Here is a 25,925-nt window from a genome sequence, read left to right on the forward strand (position 1 = left end):
GCAAATATACACACGAAATATACCTACTGCTTGAATAAAAAAAAGATTTGTTATCCAAAGGGAATCGTACGATAACTTGGTAGAATGAAAGCCAACATTGTGGCTGCAATGCACGCGCAATCAAGGAGCGGCCATAAAAAATTAATGAAATGAAATAAAGAAGAGAAAGAAAGGCATCTATTCCTTAGGTCAAATACACCTCATATGCAATTATAAATACCGTTTGAGCAGCCTGATCGCATAGGCCAGCGCGCGAAGTAGTACGAAGGACCCTTCCGTGAAGTATCGCCAGCAGTACCCAATGGGGCGACCTTGATGCGGCCCAATCCACTTCGATTGCAGCGCCGCCACAGTAGCTTTCGTCGCAAGGCATGCTCCGCCCCTGCCGCTCGCGCCACTCAACATTCTAGTACACTCTAGGCATGACGTATACCAATTCACCGGCCGCTGCCTGACGCGTGGGAAGCATCCGACTCGACGAGTGATCAGACAACTACCGGCATCTGTAGCAAAGGATAAGAAGCTGAAGCTCGGCACGGCCGGGCTCGAGGGCTCGATCGCTCGGTGACTCGGTGCACAGGTAAACTCAAGGCACCGTCAGACAGGCAGGACTGTTGCCGTAATAAAGCTTCGCCCATTTCGCTCTGGCGGTATTAGATTCTTGCATGGATTGTCGCCGCATCTACACCATTGCCGCCGCGTCACGTTCTCCTTCGCAACAAATGCAGCATGCGATTCCCGTTCGTTTCTGGCGCTGTGTTAGAAAAGATTTCGTTGGTCTACTTCGACACCTCTCATCTAGAGACCCGCGAAATGTCTTGGCGACGATGCACTACCGAAAATGATCTCTCGAGAATGTCGCCCCTGAATACAGCTTACCTTAGGTTTTCGGGCACCATCGCGGCCCATAGTACTTACGTTTATCCCGAGAAAGCGTTCGCCAAGCAAATCTTCATGGGTAAGTGACTGCTGTTGAAATGTAGCAGTCACTTGCCTAATGTGCCGCGGTGTCCACTTTCTCTCTGAAAGCTGGGACAAGAAAGATGTGTTCGACCTTCCTCTACTCAGCGCTGTGTACTGCACAGTCATTGCTTGTGCTCGAGCATGTTATCGAGCATCCAACGGCCGCGCAACAAATCGGCATTTCTCGCAAGAGCCGAAATCACGAGCGCGAGAGGGAGAACGCAAGGCGAGAGAGAAAGCCTGTCAACTCGCAAATGGTGAGCCAGCAATGCGCCTGCACTGCCTAGGCGCAACCTGGCGCAACTGAGAGATCAACAGTTGCGTACGATTTTTCAACATTCGCCATATTCGCATCGCTATTGGCTACCGCTTTGCCGCCAGGTGCAAGCGTCGCCTGCATAGGCGCTATTTAGTATCTGTTAATAACAAAATTAGGCAATTACCAGCCTTGTGGCTTTGCCAAGTTTACTTTGAGAGTATACGCTAGGAGTTTACAGTCAAATTAGCCGAAGTGAAATTTTGTTCCAGTTGGCCTTTAATCTCTTTAATATCGGCGGCTGTTTCCTTTATTTTTGGCTGATCTCAGAAAACGGCCGGTCATCGAGGTGTGCCAACGCCGCCACGAGCGGCTGTCTGTGGGAGCTGTAGCGAGGACAATGACAGAGGATATGTTCGATTGTTTCCACGCTGCCGCAACTACCACAGGTAGCGCGGTCAGTCATTTCGACGCGGCAAGCAAATGCATTCGTCAGAGACTCCTAGCCATAGTCGGCAGAGAACAGTTCTCTCGATTCGGGATAGTCCAGATGGAATGCGTACTCGGAGGAATAGGGTCCAGGCAGTGCAATCGAGTATGTCGGAAAGCTGGCTTGTTCCACACGAATCGTGTGGCATCACGCGCTAGTATGCGAATCTGCGAAGTGGGGGCAATACTCGACATTGAAACCATGGAAAACAACGGCCACCAATCAGCTGATGAATCAACTGGCTGATGCGTTTACAACAAGGCATGTAGAGCATGCAGGTGCACGGTACGTCCTGTATAACTTGTTACATAACGGTAATTAGCACTGCGGCGTAACAGTAACATAAATTTGGTCTAAAATGCAGAACTCATGAGCTGAGTCCTACCTTCCGGAATGTAGGCTGGCATGGCGAAAGGCAATAAATGGCGAATGATATTACGCAGTGTCCGGGTTTATTATATGTAGTAGTGTAGTGAAACTTGCCTAACCAGGTGTGGACGCGCGTGCGCTTTGCTCCAAAGCGCTTCCAACCTGCAACGCGAAAAGCTATTCTGCGGAGATACGTAGTAATCGTTTTTTTTTCTCGGCACAACACTCCGAACTATGTATTCTAGAAATGTGACACCGGAAAGTCATTAAGGCCTGAGAAATCGGATCTGTCGGAGCTGTGCATCCAATTAGCGAAGAGGATGTGCGGATACCTAGTAATCTGCTATTCTCGTTTGTGCCAGGAGAAAAATGACTAGGAGGTGCTGCGAAAGCGAAGAGCTTGCGCTGTGTTGAGTTACCTTAAGTGAAAGAAGCTCTTGCAAGAGACTGGTATCCCTGTGCTACGCATCGGGTTTGAGCTGGCCGTGGTGATACAATCTGCGCTCTCCAAATTACCGTTGTCGGTACGAGAGTGCGGGCTTTGGTGCACGCTATTGGAAGAATTAATGACACTGCAAACGAGATGTTAGCAACGTATTCGCTGTCGCAGAAGCACTGCATGCGCTGTTTTGATTTACATTTCTTATAGCACAAGCGAAACTTCTCAGACGGTATCCGAGTAACGCCTAGCTTAAGTTCGCGCAATAAATTTATCCTCATTTGGGACTTGATCATAGTTGGATTCATAGACGGCACCTGATTACATATACTATTCTTCTGCTGCTTCAAGCACCTTCTTGGTAACGATGATGTAGTGGCGAGAATATCTCTCGACGCAAATTGCTGGATCGCAAACGAGGACGCATTTTGTACGAACCAGGTGGGTGTCGTTTGTCAAGAGCACGACTGAGACTGCATGCCGTAGCAGCGCCGCGAGCTTAGTCACTTCTTTTGGGGAGCACATAATTACTGCAAACCGATACTCCTTGTACTCGCAAAATACAATAGAGGAGAAAGCACAGCGTAAGGACCGTTAGCGATAGCATTGCAGTCCGCTGTACCAAAATGTTTGGGACCCCAGTCAGTGGGATCCTACACCCTAGCTATTAAAATGCTGTTAATGACTGCGCATGTTACTCGCAAGCGAAAAAGCTCGCGCACGAATGCTCACTGTTTGATTTGTTCTAGCAAATGAGGAAGGGCGGCGGTTTCCAACCTGTCCTACCCGTCCTGCTGCTAGTCCCTTGTTGCTCTCAAGCAACTTCATCAGACGCCAACCTCGAAAAGGTATCTTGAGAGGAAAAGACAAAGTGCTTTATGGGCAGGAGAAGTGGGTATGGTGTCGCCGATCTCAGCCCTGGGCCTCGCTTATAGTATTTCTCAGCGTGTCGCGAGTAAATACAACGAGGTACGTTTGGTTGATCGCGAGGTACCATGGTTAAGATCTCGTGGTCGCCAGTCGATTCACAGGAGACTCACTGCGGGCAGAAGAAAACAGAAACAAAACAAATGAGCGATAGGCAAGCCATTGCACTGCCATTTGCCAGCTTTTACAAGTGAGATTTTAGATATCAGCTTTTACCATTAGAGCTATGATTGGATTTTAATGCAAGCTTCTCATCTATATGTGCAAATCGTTTCACCGAATTTAGTTTCGCTTTTTCATTATTTAGTCTGATTGCTGCCTTCATTTTCACAACATATTTATCACCATTTCTAGTTCTTTTCCACGTCAAATTCAATTGTCCAACCCGGCTATTCTCAGCTAACGAAACATTCCTCTTGCATTTTATTTAGTGAATTCTATTATTCGGCTGCCCAATATTATGCCGATTCCCCAGAGTGGCTATGTGCCATTAAGAAGATTTTACATCTGCCTATCGGTGCTGTCCTACTTGAAAGAAATCACCAGTTCACGAGCAATTAAAAGAGTAAAGGCAATGCTCAGTATATAGCAGGTTATACAAAATATTTCTGATTTTTAAAAATATATTCAATGAAACTCATCACGCTCATTTCTGCACGTTTGTCAAGTTTCAAAAAAATTGTTTCAGTGCCCCTTTGCAAAAACCCAACCTCAATGAAACGGCCCACGACCGTGCGCGAGAACTTGCCCGCCGCGACGGTCCCACGGCCTCCGAGGGGCTGGACCTTCAGTTTAATGACCCGCTACTCACTTACCCAAGAAATCACCTCACACTATCGAAAAGGCAGAATGAAATACCCGCTCCCGCACGCCAAACTCGAACGCGCGCAGGCGGCCGCGTTTCGAATGCTGCAAACGGACTCGTATCCGTCGCGAGGCTTACTAAGCCACCAGAACTCAGAAATCCCGGCAAATTGCCCAGACTGCCCAGAACTCTATTGCTCACTCTCGCACATGCTTTGGCAATGTACCGCGTTACCAGAGGGCCCTCTCTCCAGTGAACCCGAATGGTGGGAAGAATCCCTCAAAAGCCCGGACCTCAAACTCCAACTCAAGGCCGTTCAGAAGGCCCAAGAACTGGCGGGGCGTCACCACGTTCCCGTCCCGACATAGGCGTCGTCTACGGTTTCGGAACAAAGAGCTCCCCGCGTGCGATCTCCAACAGCTTAAACCTCCTCAGGACCTCAATAAAGTTCTTGACTGACTGACTGCCCCTTTCGGCACTGTCCGGCCACATCTTGATCTGCGCTCTTTATTTTCTTGCAAGTTGCTAGTCTCATGCACATGCACACACACAGAGACAGAGAAAATATTTTGGGATTTCAAGAGCCCTCTTCGGTGGAATGCGTATGTTTTGCCCCGGTGTCAGCATGGTATGAAAAGATTGCGCTACCTCTCCAACACATTGGTATGGGATCTCGACCGGGTGAGGTGGGACTTCCCCGCAAGTATCAGGAAACGACGACGAAAGCGGGCATCGTGATGTTGAAAAAAAAGTAGAAAAGAATGTATTCACTTCATTGGTGCATGGTTGCAACTCTGTCCGAGTCTCGAGCTGTCCTCCTTAACACGGGGTCCAGGACGGCCTTAAATAACCCCTCGCGGTCTTGTGGTCGTCGATGTCTTCTTGGAAAACTTGGGAAACTTGTGGAAGTGTCAGTGCCTTTGTCAGGTTGTGAAATCGGCGAGCTCTTACCCTTCGTGTCTCCTCCTTTGGGTTCTCCCCTTTGTGTCTGCTCAGTGCGTAGACGGGTGACGCCTTTTCGGAGAAGAGGGCAATTATATTGACATGGGAACACCCGCTTGAATCTTTCCCACACTGATGAGGTCGAAGCCCAGGCTGATCCTAACAGCCTCTTCTGGGACGAGGCAAATCCTCTCGACTTGGGAACGCCCGCTTGAATCTTTCCCACACATGAGAGGTCGAAGTCCAAGCTGATTCTAAGAGCTTTTTCTGGGACGAGGGAAATCATATCGTCGCGGGAAAGCACGCCTGAATGTTTCTCACACATGTGAGGTTGATCGTACCAATGATAAAATGGTTGTGCAGCGATCTGCTGAGATTCAGGCTTCCCACTTGTGTGCCTCTTCACACACCGCAGTCACATTGCTTACCCAGCAAGCGTTCATCCTCAAGCTCCTACCTTGCTGCTCTCTACAACTGTTGAGTGTTCTAAATATAGAAACTCTATATATATACTCTACCTGTATATGTACCACCCCAGGGAGTTGCGGTCGCTGTGGAACGCTCATTAAACGACATGCGTTACTTACTGTACGTTTTCACAGGAGGATAAAACTGGCCATTAACGCCTCGTGTTAGCGGATTGAATAAGCGGTACAAAGAAGCTTGATGTTTGCTGCCAACTTCGATAAAGAAAGCGTCAATAAAGCCTAGCAGAAATGATTGCTTTCCTTAAACTAAATTACTGATTAAAGATGAAGGGCAAGCTTGTAGATAACTTCATATTTTAAATATGAAAAACAAATAGAAATAGGGCTCTGTTCCTTCTGTCACCGGCAAACAGAAAAAGAAAAGAAAAAGACAGTCCCAGGCTTTCGTTCATTCTTCCCGCTCAATCTTTCTTGGACGTAGTACGCGAGGAAGCCTACAGGTGGCATGACGTGTTCAGGTCTCCATTCTAAGAATACTTTTCCTACTACTAAAGAATAACGAATCGGCTAAGATGCTGCCAGTAACCCAAGTTAAAGTGCGACCTGAAGGCTATCTACCGTAATATCGCTTAGATCGTTTATAAGCGACTATTGAACTTAGCGCACAGATTCCGGTGTTTGGAGAACTAAAACGGAAATTTAGAATAGTGCTTGCCTGGAGCTCGTTGGTTACACATAGCACGATTGGTTTCCAGCAGAACTTTCTGACACGGACAGGAAAAGACGACGATACATGCTGTACTATCAACTCAATGTTTATTAATTTCCTACACTTTTTATAGCATAAGGTAGCAATGCCTCTCTTTCTTTTGTGTGCATGTGCGTGCGTGTGTGTGTGTGTGTGTGTGTGTGTGTGTGTGTGTCACGCTCATTATCCCACTACTTCGATTGAAATATCGTCTTTGTGTAAGTAGCCCTTTTCTTTTTCTGTTAGTAGTATTGTTGGTGTACTGATGCAAGATTTCCCGCTTCTTCAATTGCCATGGCTTCTAAAATCTCACGCTTCAACTTGTCTTTACTTATTCCTCAAAATTTGATGTCCTGACACTGGGAGCATGCAGCATCTCTGGGAGGAATCTCCGCTTTGCATCTCGCTTTTCATTATCGCCAGCACCATTGCACCGTTAAATTTCAGAACTAGACGAAGGGGGAACGACATGTTTTCTACGCCTCAAATTTTGCTGCCAAGCATTCTCTAAATATTTCGCCCGAAATCGTGCAGAGCGGTATTGACAAGCATGCAGTAGTGTGAGTGCATTTATATTCCCGAAACGTTGCCTATGTGACAGTACATTAATTTTTTTTTTCTTGTGCAACAAAACGACAGGCATCGGACTACTACTCCCGGGTGGCTCACATACCGGGTGTTTGTGCGAAGACATTAAGTAATATTTGAAGATCGCGTGCGCCAGATAGCAGAATTTTATTCCTTGATGTTTATCGCTCAAGCAAGTGGACATTATTTGCACGAGAAACACAAATTCATAACCGGCGACATTAGAAAAAAATACTAATTCAATATTTCACTAATTACCTTACGGCACATATTGGAATTTAAAAAATTGTAGCCATGGAAATTGCAGGATTCCACTGGAACCACTTCTCAGCATGTAACTAGCCTCGAGTTATTAATTCCTGAACTTTACAAAGAAATACAATGGTGGTCCCGTTACTTTAGCACTTTAATGCATAAAACGGTGCTTTGTTGCAAAAGTAAGTGCAAGGACAGTGCCTTTTTAGTGTGAATTTGATGACGCACATCTAGAAAATGATCTCATTCACAGAGCTATTTTCAAGTGCATATTTCGAGAAAGCTGCAATTTGTCAATTGCATTATGTGTCATAAGGTAATTAGCTAGTAATGTTTTGTGTATTAGTCAAATATGCATTTCAATTTCTCGTGCAAATAATGCCCGCCGTTTCGAGTACTAGAATTGTGCTATCTGCCATAGGTGATGTTTAAAAATTACTTAAAAGCTTCTCAGAAACACCAAGTATATACGCGCGCTTTGGTTTGCACGTTAGCTTGCAGGAGACGCGGAAAGTTATCGCCAGGTACAGGTCCACATGCTTTCTCACGACAACACGTGACTGCCCTACGCCGCCTTCTCTGGCAACATGGCACCCAAGACGCTGCAGTTTTCAGCTGCACGGAATCTAATTTTCTCCCGCGCAAGCCGTGCCCGCGCATGCTGAAGCAGGGTTACGTGTCTGTTTGCGTCCGGCCGCTGCCAGCTCGCGGTATAGTTTGCCGAGTCAGACTGGTTGCGCAGTCGCCCCCTGCATTGGTGACCCCAGTAATCAAACCCTCGAAGGAAGGTCACGAACGCTTAACGCTTGAGAGCGTTGCTGTGCATCCACATCGACCGGAGTGCTCTGCTTGTTCATCTTCGGTTCGCCGCTGTCAGCTGTCTGGGGGTTAAGTGTATTTATCTCCTAAGCACGCATGGTAAAAAAAAAAAAAAAAGGAAAGAAGAACGTACTCTGCTTAGGACACTCTATACATCTCAGATGGACACAGGCTGTTAAGCAGGGACTTCACAAGCTGTATAAGTTAGCCAGCGTCCTCGAATTTGTTCCCCTCTCGTGTGAGGCTGGATAAAGCTACTCAACAAATTATTTCCCATTTTTTGGCCCTGACCGCTTCTTTTTTGGCGGGGTGTAGACGGGCAGTTAGTGCAAATGTGTTTTGCCGCATGTTCCTACTACTTATTGCTCGAAATCGGTGCTAAACATGCAGTACGCCGATAATTATGTTTCGTGAATACCGGCTAGTTTAAGTTGTACAGTAAATACATGCAAGCCCATGTGTATATTTAATGAACTTGTAGTTCTGTTATTTAATAAATGAAATATTACTTTCTTATTTTTGCTTATGTGACAGAAGATTATATGTACGTCGCTCCTGTGAATTTTTGTCAGCAAAACGATAATTTGTCGGTCATCTGATATCATTAGCTCATACGTTCAAATGAACTGAAGATCGCTTGCCTTCAAAGCACAAAGATGCGTGGAGCGACGCAAGTTGCTAAATGTTTAAAAGACGACGCCGAAGCTACAACGTAGCTCAGTGCTCCGACAGTGCGACTTCAAGAACAGTATCAGCAACGAACCTCAACACATACGACTGGATGTATGCATTACATTAGCCCTATAGCCCTAAAGAAGTACCACATGAAAAAGACATATCTGACCATTTGACGGTTCATACGTGGCATTATGCAAGCAAACCTTTCATGACTACGCCGAACCATAGAATGATGTAAACCATTTGTTGAGTCTACATGTTACTTCTTTAATAAACATGATTAAGATCACGAAAACCGGACCATCATAGAGCAGCGCAAACACCGTTACGCTATTGACTGCAATAAAAAGCGTCCCGTCCAGTAGACGTGAACCTTGCATTAGAAATCGCAATCACTGTCAACAAAATCTTTGTAAAAATTGACCATAAATGTTAATGCCATTAGCACCGAAGCAATCCACTGACACAACGTATATCCCATGCCGAAATGTGTATGCAGCGGGCTTCTCTGTAGCGTTTCCCACTGCACACCTGGGCCATCTAGCGGTGTCACAGCGAAGTCGGCGCGTGGGACGTGTATAAGTGTACCGAACACCATAAAGCTTTAAAGTATATTTATTTGTCACTGTAGAGCGGCGCAAGCGCAGGGGCACATTCTCAGTTACCCAAGTTGGCGTCAAAGTACAACGAAAGGTGGCACTGGTCAAGTGGCACATTCACAGTGTTCCAAGATGACATGGAAAAGTTTAATTGAACAGCGGTACATAACCCGGGCTACTTATTCGGGAACGCAAGCGCCGTGAAAATGGAGACATGACGGACGGACGGACGGACGGACGGACGGACGGACAGGCGGACAGGTCCCGGGAAGCGCGTGGAGAAACCTAAGAATGTTAATCGCATTAAAACTTTTCCTGGTAGTATCGAGATCAACAACGCTAGATAATCTTATATCTCTGTTGACGTCATGCTTTTAATGCGATTAGTATTCTATGGGTACTTCGTCCACTTTTCGTGGGCTGACCCACGAGAAGTATCTATGCCTGTAACCCATTTTCCGCCATAGGGATAGTCCATGGTCGAATGGGTAGTTCATTGCCATGGGCTGCTGTGCTGATAGAACAGTGTTCGAAACCGACCCAGCCCACGGAAGGCGAATGATCGTTTCGTTTTCAAGGAACATGCGCGCTCCAAGCGGTTTCCGGACATTCTAACTTACTTTCTAATTTTTCTTCATGTGAATTTTAAATCGGGCGAAGCGCGGGAAGTGGTTCTCTTCGTGCGTCCGTCGAGCTTCCGCTTCACCCTTGCCACTCGCTCAGCGATATCATAAGTCGGATCGCGCTTGGTCATCTGCTTCGGTTGTCGTCCCAAGTATGAAGATGGGAAAGATAAGACAGAGGAACATGATCAGGCGTGAAACGAACGGAAGACGCTGGAAAGTAGGCCAACCATGCATTAGACGAAGATGGCTAAAACGGGGCGTCGCATGCGTTGCGCGACTCTATGGGCTCTGGGCTGTTCTAGCACCGGGAATTACACTTCTGCGAAGTTTTTCACGTTTCCTAATGACAGCTGGTAAGCACAAGTATTTCACTTTATTTTCTGAGCAGGTATTCATTGTGCATGAGTAAACCAGTTCAGGGCAAGCCTCAGTGGACAGACATAGTAGCATTGTCGCTTGACCCATTCGTTATGACGGCAGCCCATCTGCATGCTGTCTCTGAAATACTTCTACTGAAGGGGTTGAGTGCGTGTTTCTTGGGCTATACATTTTGTGCCCTCTTTACTTCGTCCACACATACCGCCAAGGCTAAAGTAAAAAAAAGAAAGAAAGCCGTGATGTTTTATCGAATTCCAAGAGGAATGACGGCAAAAGGATGCCCGCACGCAATTACGTATTGCGTTTTGATGCACCATTACTAAAATATCATGATAAAGAAGGTTGAAGCTCTCTATTTTATCTGAATTTTGGAGAGTAGACCGTACCATATAGGCTCTATTACCTTGCTTCGGGCAGAGCTTTGGTGTGTACAAGGTTTTGAGCACCTGTACTATATATGAGGTGCAATGTTATTTGTTTTTAATAATACCAGTAATACAAGTATAGAGTATTTAGTGCTAATTAAGTGTGAACTGGTAATCCCCCTTGCGATGAAGAGTGCTATTAAGTGTTTTCTTTTTTTGTGTGAATTTTCGGTTCCTTGCGTTGCTGTTGTGTCAAAACAGCCCTAATACACGCCGTGCTTTCCGCTATATATGAATATGACGCAAAGTATGATAACAGGCATATTATATACGCTTGTAAGCGCTATAAAAATATGTCCCATCGTTCGACATGCAGTTCAAATAATGAGAGCGATTATAGGCTTCATGAAGATGCTAGTAGCGATTATAAAATGATGTGGGTCCTCACTTTTCATACGGTCAATGAAATACATGTATTGTACTCTACCTTCTTTCTGTAAGTCACAAAATGTGTCGCCGTCCTAACATACGTGATAGTCAAATTCCGCGTGAACAGCCCGTGATGGTTAATTTTCGCATTGGTTTGAATCTTCTGGAATCTGTGTTCGCTCATTATGTACATATTTCAGGTGTGCATGAAAATTGCCTCTGCAGATTGACACTTTCGCACTGCGTGGAGGTCAGTCTTATTCCAGCACAGAATGTGTGAATAAACACAAAAACGTTCAACTTGTGTTGAGTTTTGGCTGATTGAGAAGTCGGCCAGCTTTAGTTGATACACTTCACAGCACGCGAACAAAATTGAAGATTGATGGTACCAGGAAGTTATTTTCTTTATATTACCTTCCACTCTATCTGTGGACTAGTTGAACTGCATCCCTAAACTTAAGCACAAGTTAGGAATTTCAAAGCCACTACTTTCACAAAATGACGAAATGTAATACCTGAGAATATCGGTAGTTGACGACCGTTTGCTATATAAATATTTTTCATTATAATTGCTTCGCACTGGTGTGTACGAGCGCTGTCCCAGTGCTTTAAAAAATGAATAGAAGCTTCTAATGTAAACGCGGCAGAAAAAAAAAAGCGCTTCGTAAACGCGGCACACTTCAGCGGGCGCTGCTCCGCGATTTGGCCAATGTCGCCACGCGGCCAGCGGATGTGCAAGAGAACACATCCCGCTTGCACACGAAGCGGGAAGGAAGGCCTTCGCGGCAAGCCTCCTCCTCCTGGTTGCGTGCCCTCTCCCTCTACCCTTTGACCTCATCAGTGACGTCATGGAGGCATTGTTTTGTTTGTGAATTATTTCAAGTTGGATATCCGCCAGCCCCCCGACCAACCGTCAGAAAAACTTGGGTCACTGATATGCAGCACTTTGTTCCTATGTGGTGCGCTTCAACGAACTTCTTTCATGCCGATATGCATCAGTGGGGTGTGGCAATGGGTAGGTAAAGCTGTTCTATGAGCTTCTTTGTCACCGACTTGGAGCACTGGACATATGTGCCACTCTGCCTGTGTTGCTCTTCAATGAACTTTTGATAGCAACTTTAGCCAATGTGTACATGTCTGTAGGTTCGTGTCGCTCTTCAACGTACCTCTTTGACAGATACCAGCTTGAATTACCACGTATGTGGCGCTGTAGGATAACAGAAATGGTTCTTTAAATTTCTCTAATGCTCGGTAGAATTGAATACGCGCCACGAGTGGTCCTTACGGCGGCATGTGCAAAACGAAGCGTGACAGAGCAGCCCAGCTGCATGCACGTTTCAGAGTTGGCAATACGGTGTGTCATTAAATTGCTTCAATGCTAATCGCACTAACAGCGACATTGATCGTATGGTGGGACCTGCCGGATTTTTTTGCGAATATCACAGAAGAGTTTACGATTCTCACGTTATCGTACTGCGAGAAGGTGCTACATTGAGTTAGTTGCTATTGCATCTTGTAGTGGAAAACAGCACGAGGAACAAGGATCGAGAAACATGCAATGCGAGTGCTCCTATCTAGTTGTGTATTGCACGAATGAAAATATACTCACATTAAAGATGGGAAAGAATGAAGACAGCCAACGACAGAATAACAACTAGGTCTATTAATTTGTAACTTATCGTACTAAAAAAAAAGAAAAAACTACACGTTAGATCACACTTCATACGCACCGTGCTATGTTCGCCCGTTAAACGCGCTACGTGTACAAATTTTTGGTCGTTTGGGGCGCACCTTCAAATTATAAGTGTCGCAAGTGCCTGTACAGCTCTTTTACAAAGCGGCAACAGATGGCTAACATGTCTCCCATAGCCGGAGAGTAAACGTTCAGGGACGTCAATATCCATCCACTTTAATTGACAGTACACATTGACAGCCATTCAGCACAGAAATAGTTTTACATTTACTTTCGAGTTACTTCTATTGTAAAGTATTAAACTAGTATGTCCGAAAAACAACTGGTTTTGTGACACAGGTCTGAAATGTCCCAACAGAGAAAACAATGGCCACACGATGTTGCAACAGTAATAGTGGGCAACCCGATGGACTTTAGTGAGTCCTATGGCAGTTTCAGTCTACAACTTCAGCTGCCAACGTGCGTCGCTGCAACAGACAGTCGCGAAAAACAAACAAACAAACACACAACCAGAAGCAAGTCGAAAAATCAAACATCCCAGCAGTGCTGACCGCTGAAGCGTCTTTTCTTTTTGCCAAGCGACATTTGGCTGTAACAGGATACCAGCTTTCGAAACCGCCTCGATCCTGAAGCTCGTATAGTGACCCAGCTGTTGCCTGGAGGTTTTCCTGCTTTGATTTTTTGCTTTTCTTACACTATATGGATTGGAGCCAGTATCTTTGTTACGGCTGTGTGTCCCTGTCGTTATCTTGGTGCCGTACCATTAACGTTCCATTTGGTCGCACCTCGGCGTCGTGTCGCACTTAACGAGTGCCGGGCAACGACCGCGTTTATACGTGAGCAATGCTTTTCTCACCAGTCTATTTGTTATCTGTCAGCGACAGCGGCCTAAGGCGTCCCAGTGACTTACACCGATTCCTTTAGGAACATTTCGAAGGATCACCTGGAGGTACCAGTGTCTTAGTACTTGAAATTTAGCTACAGCGAACTAGTGCTTCTGTTGTTCGAAGAATAATAGATAAATTATCTTAAGCTGGCTAAGTAGATTCATCCTAAAGATAGATTTACTTTGTGCGGTGCCAGAAGTGCTACAATTCATCTATTACGAAATCTTGCAATGGAAAACAGTTTTGATGCTGCTGCGACACAGGGGTCCTTATTTGAGAAGCGACGCCTTGAAGTCATATAAGCCGAGAGTTCTAAATCGATTGACACTTGAAAACTGCGGCTAGACCAACCTTTTTTATTCCTGCATGGTTTCTCGAGCAATATTTAGATACATTACCATTCCCTAATGCTGGTGTTAATTCTCTACTTCCATTCAATATTGTATGCCGTGTGATGAAGGTAAGAACACATAAGAGATAGCTACTTGAGTATTACGACTGACGCGGTGTTATTGAGTTGTTAGGATAATAAAACTGAATTCTGCGGCACCATCTCAAAATAAATTAGTTTTACGCGTTGTCTCTCTTCGTCTTGTGAGTGCGGACATACTAGCGCAAAGACGCAATTTCGCTACTATTCAGAGCATTCAGTTATTAAAGCATGCATATTACGGAATATGTTCTTTGCTTCACAGGAGCGATGAAGAAGTAACAAAGACGCTTCATAGCGTCGAAGCGTCAGCTATTATAGGAACATGTCGTGAGGTCCACAAGAGTTCTCTGAAATGCTTCAGAACTCGGAAGCATTAGTGATAAGACTCTCATTTGAGGAACATAATTTCCAGACTCCTTTGGAAAATAGAGCGGAAAGAATAACGAAGAAACAATGCAAAGTTACCATGTTCTTTTTTTGTGGAAGGTTGCGGCCTACAAACGTCACATATATAGAAGTGACCCCTCATTCACATGAATCTGCGACACTATTTAATCAATAAGCAGCTATGAAACGTCCAAATCTTCAAAAGGATGATACTTGGGCTGGTTGGTGAAACATTCGTTATGCAAGAAAAAATCCATTTTAGTGCACTCATCATGGAAGCAAGGAAGGAGGCGACAAGATAGGGCACACACGACAGGAGGGCGCTCTGTCTTGTCTTCATCTTTCTTCCTCCCATGTTTTGCGCACTGAATAGGATCTTTCTTTCTCTAAAGCAAATATATAGTCGAATGCTTGATAGATTCAGCGACTCGCACGGGACCTTGCATAGAACACTGCTGCACTCTTGGAAGCTTTTCAGATAAGTTTAGGGCTAATGTGCGGAACCCCTGAGTGCTCTTGCATACGGAATAAAGGAACAATTCTATTGCAAGATTTCCTTTTTTTATTTCGCGCTCTGTCGGTTCAGCAAGATGCGCTCCGCATACGCTATCATTACCATTCGCCGTGCTTGAAGGTTTGATGATATGATTGGAATAAAATAAACCGAAAGGAATCACTGTATAATTACCTACGGCAGTTTCAGAGTATGTTTCCACGTCACTCGTCTTTTCCTTTTTGGCACATTTGTCGAGCTGTCTTTGAAATCTACATTATATCCGATGTGTTTCTCCTGTATTCAGTATTAACTTCGGTGGCATGCCATGCACCATTTTCGCTAAACCCCAGTATTGCACATTTAAACTGGCGCTATATTAGCAATTGAGACTAGTGTACAACAGTCCAGTGCTTAGAACGATCAGCTCGAAACGCAAATTATTCAAGGTATATGTTGACAGGATATACCTGCTCACTGGCCTATAACGTAGCTTGTTTTTGCGTTAGGTGCCGGGATGAAAGCGTCAGAAAATACTTGATGGTTAAGCGCCGTTCTCACTTTTTTAGTTGACAAACGCTGTTCACAGTAAAGCCATGGAACGCTGGTGCGTCTTGTCTGCTCCCTTGGCCATACATAAGGCAGTAACCCTGTCATTTAACTCCACATAAGCAGCGGGATGCAAGACGAAAGCGCACTTGTGAGAGCGCTCTGAATTTGCGATTCAGGCAGCGAGAAGGCTGGCCCCAAAGACGTCCCGCTTTAGGAGTTATCAAATTGTTCTGCTAATCAAGAACATGTAATTTTGACGTAGTAATAATGATGTTACCCAATAGATTTCATTCCTCGTCGTTGCCTTCGTTATGGTAGTTGGGCCTTTCATTGTGAAATCTAATAAGGCTTGGATCGCTACGGGAAGTGCCGCTTCGACTGTCACTTTCATCTCAACTTATCCACGGCGTCTGTTTCTGTATCCCTGTAATGTTGTTTGGTCGCTGGAAGAGAAACGGCTTTGTTTGTACTCGTTAAAATAAGAGGATGAGAAGTGTAAAAGTAAAAGCTGCGGAAAGATGCAATGACCGCTCCATGAAGAACACAAGGAATACGGGAGATGGAAATTGAAGACGATGAGCAAAATGAGAAGAAGGCGAGAGCCGGAGCCTATGAACTCTCCAGTACTTCAGACCAATGTTGGCTCGCATTCATTGTGCATCTGCCTGATTGCAATCGAATAAGCAAGGAGTGCCTTCTCTTTTCTCCGCGTCCAAGAGCCATTATTACTGTAAGAGGTACGCGCAAGGCTACATCCTTGTTTTCACAGCAGCGCGTCGTCATAAGTTGCCCATGACAGTGGAGCCGCTACGTTAAGAAAAAGTCACCTAAGCTTTGGAATTCGTAAGCAGTAGTAAGCTATTTGTAGTGCCGCGACATGTATTCGTGCAGTTTAACATGTATTTTGTACTGGGATTGTAGGGAGCATTCCGATATTTTTTGTCATGTCTACAGTACTTCGACTACGCTCAACAATGCCTTGCAGCTTGCACTGTGTGCTTTGCCCTATGCTGTGCACTATGGCAGCGTCTGTTATCGCTACGCATCACTGTAACAGTTATATTTCCACAGAGCTCAGTAAGGCTTTGGCTTACAATACGAATTTGAATCTGAATACGAAGCTGAATATGATTCGAAGGCGAATATTAGTGATCGAACCATAATGACAACACAGAACTAAGGCGTAAGTCGTGAATGGCGTGATCACTGAACATTATCACTCGAGTTCTATAGTATTGTACGCGGAAGCTTTTCGGATCTCCATGGAAACGTAACTTTGCCGGCGATGATCAGCTTCCCATGCCTTCCAGTAATGCAATCTTCTTTTTTATAGGTTAGGACATCATAGATGCATTAGCATCAACCGTAGCTAGCTCATGCCAAGAAATTTTGATGGCTCCAGGGGAGCGCCATTTGCCTCTACGGCACTTAGCAGGCGTCGCCTATTCGAGACATGCACTCGAGACATGGCACACTATTCGAGACTTGGCAAGGGAAACCTTCAAAAGGAATGCGGAAAAGGCAAGAATAAGTTTTGTTCACATTCCATCAGACTGTCGGTCTGTAAGAAGAAAGCTGGGATGGTTCTAAGTGAGGTTTTCTAATCTATACGCAAGCTGACTACAGTATCCCTAGGTGTGCATTATGATAAAAACCAAGAAAATTATAGAGCGTTGCAGCGTTGAATATTTCCAGCCTTTGCAGCGCCTGATTTTGGCCCAAAAAGGGTTGCTTTCCGTAAGAATATGACGCATAACGTATTTACTAAGCCTTAATTTCTACAGTGTCTCTAAACATCAGCAGGGTATAAAATATTAGCTGAATGGCAATGCTTGAAATAAGAAGCCAGCACTCCAGGCTGAGATCTCAAATGCATTTTTGTCGATCTTACTACCTAAATATGACTATTTCATATTTTACGGTGATGAAACATTGCGCTGCTTTCGCTACGTTGAAGTCATGCAACGTAACATTCACCATGCCTTTGGTTTAGCACATTGTGGATACATATTTAATTGTGTGTGCCACATAAAATGAAAGACGGCTGTGAGAACCTATAGCACAACTTATTCATTATACCTTTGGCTAATCAGCTTCGGTCAAATCTATGATGCTATTGCAGACGAGATGCAGTTATATACAGCTTGTACACTTAAACTGGCCGCTGTTGAACTATTCAGATGAACAACATTTAATAGCTTCGTTCTACAAAAAAAGCCCATTGAAAAAAAAAATCGAAATGAGCCAACTTCAATTCATGACGAAGTGATGTTCAGCTGAGAATTTTTCCGATATTGCCATCTGCCTTAATTACTAAGAGCTCAAGTTTAACTAAAGATAAGCAAGGCCAACCCAAGAATTTGCCATAAATGTGAGCACCTTCGTGACATCTCGGCATTCATTTAAGTTCGGAGTTTTGATGGATACCAAAAATGCTCAGTTTAGGTTTCACTGGAATGTTCCATTGAGAAAACACTTCACTGCTTGGAAATGAACTTCCTTTTTGGTAATCTAGCACGTGGTGGAAACAGAATTAAGCATATTACATCATAATACGCATTGAAATTCAGTGAAAGCTGTTTCTTGAGAAGAGTTGCAGCTATAGCAAAATTATTATTTCTTTCGTAAAAGCGAGAAACCGCACTGATTTATTGAGGAATCTGGCCCCCATACGTGTATCTGACGTGTCTTATTACCGAAAACGTACCCTAAAGCAGCGCCTGACGACGTCTCAGGAGTGATGTGCATCCCAACTTGTGCGCGCCCAAACAAACACTCACATCGAAAATGTCGCCCGAATATATTTGACTGCAACAAAGGATGCCGCCGGAGGCAATGTGATGACCTATTCTGTCGTCCACATAAAATATATTCCAAGAATTCAACAGTACTTCCCCTCCAAGATCCTCGTTGCACGCCGGCGGCATGGACGTCGGCTGTCACTGGCACAAAGTCCCGGACAATGAGTTCGCCTGTTTTCTTCGTTGTCTCTTGGGCTCGGCGATTTTTCTTCCCTGCCTTCTATGCCTCATCGGGCCTTCGTAAGGGATGTTTACGAGATTCTCATCGGTAAGCAAGAAGGCATAGGGAGAGCCCCCTTCAAGTCTTTTGAACGTAAACCGCGCTCCCTTGCTGCGCCGGGGTTCCTGGCGCGTCATGTCGGTGACTTATCGTCAACGTTCTAAAACCCCTTTACGTAGCAAAGCAGAGCGCGTTCTCTTTGAAGAGAGGTGCGTCCGCACAAAGGACAAGTATTCCTATCAAAATTTTATGGCAAAAAGATATTTATTTTATCATAGACTTCGTGGCTCACATGAAGCAGAACCTTTTGCGCAGAAGGATGGGGGGTCGAATGAAGGAAAATAAACAAGCCCATACAGGTTGAAGCACAGTGTACGCTACACTTCCAATGACTATAGAGGCTGACAATAACGAAGAAGTGTACATCGCCATGCGGCAGGCACCTTACAGAACACAATCCAGTCGGCATCAAATATTTCCGTATTGGGTATCTACCTAAGATCCGGAACACTTGAGTGGCCGGTCAGAATATTTATAGCGTTATATCTTTAGTGTAAAGCCCGCAAGCTGGCTTGTTTTTGCAGTGTACGTTTTTATTTATTACATATTCATGCGTGTCGACACATACGTTCGTAGCCTCGTGACGTGCAGATGATAAAATATCACAGCAAAGCAAAGCGAAATATGTATTTTATGGCAACGTCAATCTTGGCGTGTGTCAATAGCGACGGTCCTGTGGTTTTTTGTATTTTTTATATTTTCCTTTGTACAACTCACTTCCAAGTTGTACCGTTGCACTGATTCTCATTATTGTTCTCACTTCAACAAATTCTGAAATAAATATCGCATTATGTTGCATCTTTTTTTAGATAAATGAGAAAATGATCCTTCGCTGCCAGATTTCGTGCACTTGACGGTTCTGTTTATGCTTACACCGATTCATTCACATAGCTGTAATGTTAATGGCTGGAAAAGACACGTCTGTTGTCGTCCATTGGAAAAGCGAATAAGGCTCCGTTGTCTGTTAATGTAGTTACAACCAAGTTGTAGTACTTGCCACGGAAGCTATCGTTTCCATTTCTCTTTCTCTTTTTTTTCCCAATTCTACTAGTGAAGCAATAAGCATGGATAAAACAATGTTCAATAAATCAAGCAAGTCAGCCTTCATTTACGTTTTCAAATGTTTTAAATTGTTAAGGTTAATCGGATAATGTAGTTGATGTCAAGCTTACTACTCCGACAAGATTGTGGGGAAATAAAAATTGCTGAAATGCGAAGAACGCCATAATACAAAATGCGTTCGTTGAATAAACTCACACTGCAGACTGCTTATTAGGATCACTGAGCATCATTTATGAAACATTGCGTGACGTTTTAATCACAAGTGCCACATTAGCACAATTAAAATCTTCATGCTCGAATCATCGCATAAAGTTTGGACACGTGAGTCGATGTATCGGCACTGCTCAAGGTTTCCAGTCGTTGAGGTAGGTGCGTAGTCGTCCTGCCCTTTAGGAAATACGTATCGAACGCAACCAGATGAAAGGTAACGAATGTTTACTGGATTAACAGGGCAAGCTGGGCGAGATGGTGATTGAACAGGTTCCTAGGGGTGGGCAGCGCAACCCAGACAAAAGACAAAACGAAGTACACGATACGTGTACTTCCCTTTGTTTTTCGTCCGGGTTGCGCTGCCCACCCCTGGAAAATTGAATATTTAGAACCTACAAGCAAACTAAAAGTGCCCTGTCAACGTTAAGCGGTTGTCACAGCATTAACGGCAGGAATCAGGCAGGTTAGAAACTGCAGAGAGCAATGACGACCATAAAGCTTGCCAGGCGTACAGCCAAAATATGGCGGGCACACGTTGAGCGATGCTAGCGGCCGCCACAAGAATCACTGGCTAGAGAAAACTGGCTGAAAAAATGTGATCGCTACATCACTTTTTGTAAAGTCATTATTCAACTTGACTTCACTAAATTGGCTTAGATTGCGAATTAGAAACAATGAATGAGAACAGAGAAAACAGAGGAGCCCACAATTTTTGTTTTTATAAAACCGTTCCTTTCGTTGGCTTCCTTGTCTGTTTGGCTTCTAATGATATTAGAAGCGTGCTGGATATATTTTTTTTGCGCTGTGTGGAAAATTAATTTACCCGACATTATATAAGCCATACAGCCATCCTGTCATTTTTATGTTTATTTCATTTTTCGCCCCAGTTTACTATCATGGTCAAAACGTATGCTCCCTCGCCATTCACTCTATATATATATGCACTTTTCAATTTCTGCTGAGCGTAATAGCTGGAGGCGTTTTGTATGGAAACGGGGTTTGAGGAGTTCGAAGTTTCCTGCCCAATTGAGTAGTTTTACGAAGTTTAATAAGTAAGAAAGAGTCACGGCTTGAACAGAATGAATTCGTTTAGACGGTTCTCCGCCGAATAAGAAGGCAGTCTCGCCAACCGTGCGAATTTCGGGCTTCTCGTTCATCTTACCGGAATTACCAGGGCCTCCGGCAATCTCACTTCTGATCCACTCGTTCCACAGTCAATTAGGAGATGTCGTTCTGCGCACCCGCCTCAGGACAGGGACAATGCAAAAACGTGCGTACGTGTTCAACCCGGTAACCCCAAAAATTTGGACCGGATACCCTGCGAGCGATGTGCAGAACATAAGAAAACCGTCGAAAGCCTCTCAGAAAAGAAATTAAAGAAAATGTAAAGCGAAATTTCCTCGTTGCTGGATATCATTATCTGTGTGGTGAATTTTCGATTCAGCAAGCCATTGTCACCGGCGCAGGTACCGCAAATAATATCATTATTCTTGATAAGTCCCCTTTGCCAAGGAATCTGAAAAGCGTCTTTTGTACCATAACATAATCACCCGGCGCCTATCTTTCCCGGTAATTCCCACTTTCCCTTTCTCCAGTGAAGAGTAGCAGGCTAGAGGCACGCTCTCCAGGCCGACCTCTCCTCCTTCCCCTTAATTAAAATCTACTCCTCCTCCTCCTCCTCCTTTGCCAGGTTTCCACTGTAGCTGACGGGCACGTAATGCGAAGCACATATCAGTTGTACAGAAAGGTGGTATCAGTAATGTAACGGCTGTGTAGCGAATGGTTTTGTAGAGCTCGTAAGCTGTAGTGTGTATAGCGTAAAAGAGTAAAATAAATCGCTTGTGATGGCAAGATACAAGATAGAAAGAAAACGTGCACGCAGTGACACATACCCGCTGGCCGCGGGGACTGGTACCAGTGGCGTACACTAAGAGGCTTTCAAAACACACATGTAGTAGTAGACATAGTTTGCACCCAGGGCACATGCCCACTCCTGCCAATGGCACATACCCAGTCACGACCCCTGCGGTACGTAATTCGACTAGACCAAAACCGGGATGAGCCCACGTTAACGGCGGTATACCTCGCTAACCCGTTCGCTCATTCGCAGAAAAAGGCCTACACTCTGAGAAGAGCGCTTCGCAAGAAAAGTATTCAGTTTTGTCATAGCATGTAAGTGTAGTTAGCCGTAACAGTTCCGTATAGTTTTCTCAAATTTATTTACTTATTCTGATTTATCCTACAGTTTATTGTTACGTATTCTGTGTGTAGTAGTTTTGGCTCCTTAATCCGTGGTTGCTTATTGTTGATCCTTTTCTTTGTGATTGTTGACCAGGAGGTCCCCTGGACAGTCTACTCATCTACCCTCATTGTTTATTTAAAAGTTCTGTGCACGTATTAACTGTATGCCAAGATGCTTTGACAAACCAATCCATATCAAAGGTCGATATCATTCTTAATTCTGTAAGATGTGGTACAACAGCACTGAAACTACCACTGCAGAGCTATCCAAACAGCTGTACAGACAAGCCAAGCCACAAGTTTGACATAATCTTTGGCATTAGCCATTATATGTTGCTTGAAGGTGCTCAAGTGATATGGGGTGCGTAGAGAAACATCTTTGTTCAGTGCGCGGCTCCTTTAGTCAGCGTATCCCACCCTATAGCATGACATTCGCTTAACCCTGATTCCCTTACGTCAATCAGCCAGTAAGTCCGCCATTTCGTTCGCACCATAAAGCCACGTAGAAGACGCAGGAGCAAAGCACTAATGATGTAGTTGTCTGGTCTCTGTTTCTGCGATTACGTTGCCACAACATCGCGAATGTGGAAACATTAGCGTTTCTGAGTTCTTATGCATGACCGCCAGTAATTATTGGTAAAGCTGTCCTGTACGGCCAGAACGGCCAGGAGATATGACTTGCTACACGGGACGGATGTAGCAGCTGGAAATGGCGTACGTACAACGCAACTAAGACTTATTGCGTAAGTAAGTATAAATGTGGAAAACATAGCACTGTAATATATTTGGAAGCTTTACCTTGTCTCAATGCCCGGAGGTAGCAACTTGTGATCGCGCACCCGTCTGTTTCTTTATGCTCTCTCTCTTTCTCTCTATCTATCTCTCTCTCTGTTTTTCTTGCTGTGTGGTGCGCGATTGCCAGCGCGTATGCCAAAGAATAAATAGGTGGCCGCTCTAAACGTGCCTTTAATATGCTTTTCTTATTTGCCGTGATGCGCTGGTCGGAGCCTCCAACGACTATATGGCCATTGTGAATATTACACAACTCCTCATTTAATTGTAAATAATTGTGTTGCATTAACAACACGAATAACAAATGTTCTGCCGTTATTTCAAAGAGGGTCGCCAAAACGTATCCCCCGCTCCATAGGGGGGCTCGCATTAACCGAACTTGAAGCGGTCGATCGCGCGCGAGAACAGCGGTGTGCCAATAAACGGCACGGCGCACGTGCAGTCGCTGCACCCATTGGGACTCGGTGTGCTTGAACAATCCGCGCTGGTCCTTCAGCGAGCTACCAGAGTGTGCGTGCCGTATAGAGACCTGAAAAGAAGCAATCTGTATGTGTGAATTAAACGAATGACGCTTGTGATCAAGAAGCCGTGACAGTTTTCAGATGTTAGACATTGCCGGGCACCAGGAAGCGGTTCACGAAATACTTATGACAGCTGTCATTGTAAACAGATGCGGCAGTATGTGAGCTTTACATAAACGTGGACCCAATAAGTGATAATTTATGTGTTGTCTTCTTTAGAGAGAACTAAAATGTACTGTTTTGCCATCAGTCATGAGATAAAGAGGAGGTTCATGTAGAAAAATAGGGACGTTTAGATATGTATAATTATCTATTTAACGTAGTGAACGTGAGACAACCTCGACATTATTTTAATTTTTTTGCCTTTCCCGTGTTACTCCACCCCGCGCGATTGCTTTCAGTCGCTGCCTACTTGTTAAAATTCCACTCGCTCTGAAAACTACACACTCAAACCAATATTCATGTGACGCGGTTGGTTTTGTTTAGAAAGGCAATATATCTGACGCATAAACATTCTACTATCATCGTGAAGAGAAAACACCGTTCTAGTACAAATAGCGCAGTTTTGCCGACAAGATAACAATAGCCATAATACTTTCCGAACGTGCGCTTGACAATATCCCGGATAGTTGCCCCTACTATAGTTCCTGTGCGCAAAGTAACACGTTATAGGTTGCATGAAATATAGCACGCAATACTATTTATTACCTCATAGAAATTTCGGCCTCCTTCTACAATATTCAACTTTCCGTTGAAGTCTTGGGAGAAAGCTCTGCATACATCACGGTCGCATCAAATTCTTATTGCAGATGGGCGGGCTATAGCTTTTCGGGAAATCGAGACGCCTAATGGTGCAGACATGTTATTTACATTATTATTTTCCTCAAAACCTACCTGGAAACAACGCTACCCATATACTACATGTACCCAATGGCGAACAGTCACATTTTGTTTCTCGAGGACGTCAGCTGAACAAACTCATGCGTCGACCCTTTAAGAAAGAAGACTAATAATAAAAGCCTCGCATATATCTTAGTTGTGTAACAAAAAGTGCGCATTTATAGCTTTGCCGTTGTTTTCACGCTGAACTCGAACATTTTGCAAGCGTCACTTTTTGCGTCGACGACAGTTCTCGGAGATTTACTTGAGCGCTATTCTTGCGCCTTGATAGTAAACATGAATAATGATGGGCGAAACTGAGTTGCAACTTTATATTCCCGTTTTCATTCGTACACGACACTAATAACTTGGAAGCGAGATCGAGAGTGCTAGAGATCAACAAAGAAAAGCCGAAGGATTTAAGGTGATTTGTGTTGGGGCAATATCTCCAAGTTAAGGATGCAAACTGGAGCGTGTTATTTTATAAACCATCTTATTAAGGTACGACCACCCACGGAGGCGTGCGCGTAAAGACCGCACAAAGGCACGTAGTGTTGGCTATTAAAATTCGTTGATTTGTTAAGTTGTGTTTGAAATGAGTTGCTTTGGAGAGACTGAAGTAAAGAGCTCCTCGGCTATACTTGAACTTTCTTTTATGGAGCAATAGAACGAATGAATAATTGACGCAGAAAAGCACCAATGCAAATGATAAAGACAACAATTCCTTTTTGCGCTAGCTTCGCCTAACGTGAAAAATGCTACAGAAATACAAAGAGTTGCCTACCAATGCGTAAGCGTTCTTTGGCTAAACTGTTACTTCGCTTTCGCTGACTTATGTCACTAGGTTATGCATGTCCACTATCGTTTACCTACCTATCGCTTTTTTCCGGAGCCAAGGAATGCTTACGCATTACTAGACACTTTTCAGAATTTCTGAAGCTCCTTTGTTGCTTATCATGTCTATCCTGCTTAGACAATACTATAAAGTTCCAAGCACAATTATATTCCATGCAATCACGGGGATTATAATTATTTGCTGCGTTCTGTGCGATGTTTCATTCTGAATAAGACGACCTGCATTTCTTCTCTGGAGGCTGGGAACCTGCTTCATTTTATATTGTTTTTGTATCATTCTGTACCTCCTTATAGCATCAAATGACTATGTCGAGCCGACGGCGACGTTACCAGTTTCTTACAACGAACGTCGCCGTAACGATCACTTGCTCCCCTCTTCTTGTTGTTGATTATCTCCCAGTTCGTACCGCTGTTCTCGTTGTTCCTTCTGCCAGCTATCATTTTTGGGTGCATCATTTTATACTATTTTATAGCATCAAATGACTATGTCGAGCCCACGGTGACGTGGCCAGTTTCTTCATCGGTTCTAAAGCTACCAATCATCTATAGTTACACTGTTATAACGAGTAAATGTCTTAACTTGACTACGTATGCACTTACTCCCCAGTTACAAGGCGTTACGGCACAGACAGGCATTCCCCGGAGTACCCGCCAAAGAGTGTTTACTCAGTTGACGTGACCAGCGCTTCTTTTAACCGATTGAAGTAACCAATCAACTACAGTTACACTATTATA

At 44.4% G+C, this 25,925-nt stretch overlaps 1 long non-coding RNA gene across 1 annotated transcript in view; it reads left to right on the top strand.

Moving 5' to 3' along the window:
• Positions 1–10,204: 10,204 nt before the first annotated feature.
• Positions 10,205–25,925, top strand: part of LOC140214385 (uncharacterized) — a 170,579-nt gene continuing 154,858 nt past the window's right edge. Inside the window, exon 1 of the long non-coding RNA XR_011891328.1 lies at positions 10,205–10,285. This is a non-coding gene — a long non-coding RNA (uncharacterized lncRNA). The remainder of the gene's footprint in view (positions 10,286–25,925) is intronic.

Source organism: Dermacentor andersoni, unplaced genomic scaffold (assembly GCF_023375885.2).
Source record: "Dermacentor andersoni unplaced genomic scaffold, qqDerAnde1_hic_scaffold ctg00000041.1, whole genome shotgun sequence".
NCBI classification, from domain to species: Eukaryota; Metazoa; Arthropoda; class Arachnida; order Ixodida; family Ixodidae; genus Dermacentor; species Dermacentor andersoni.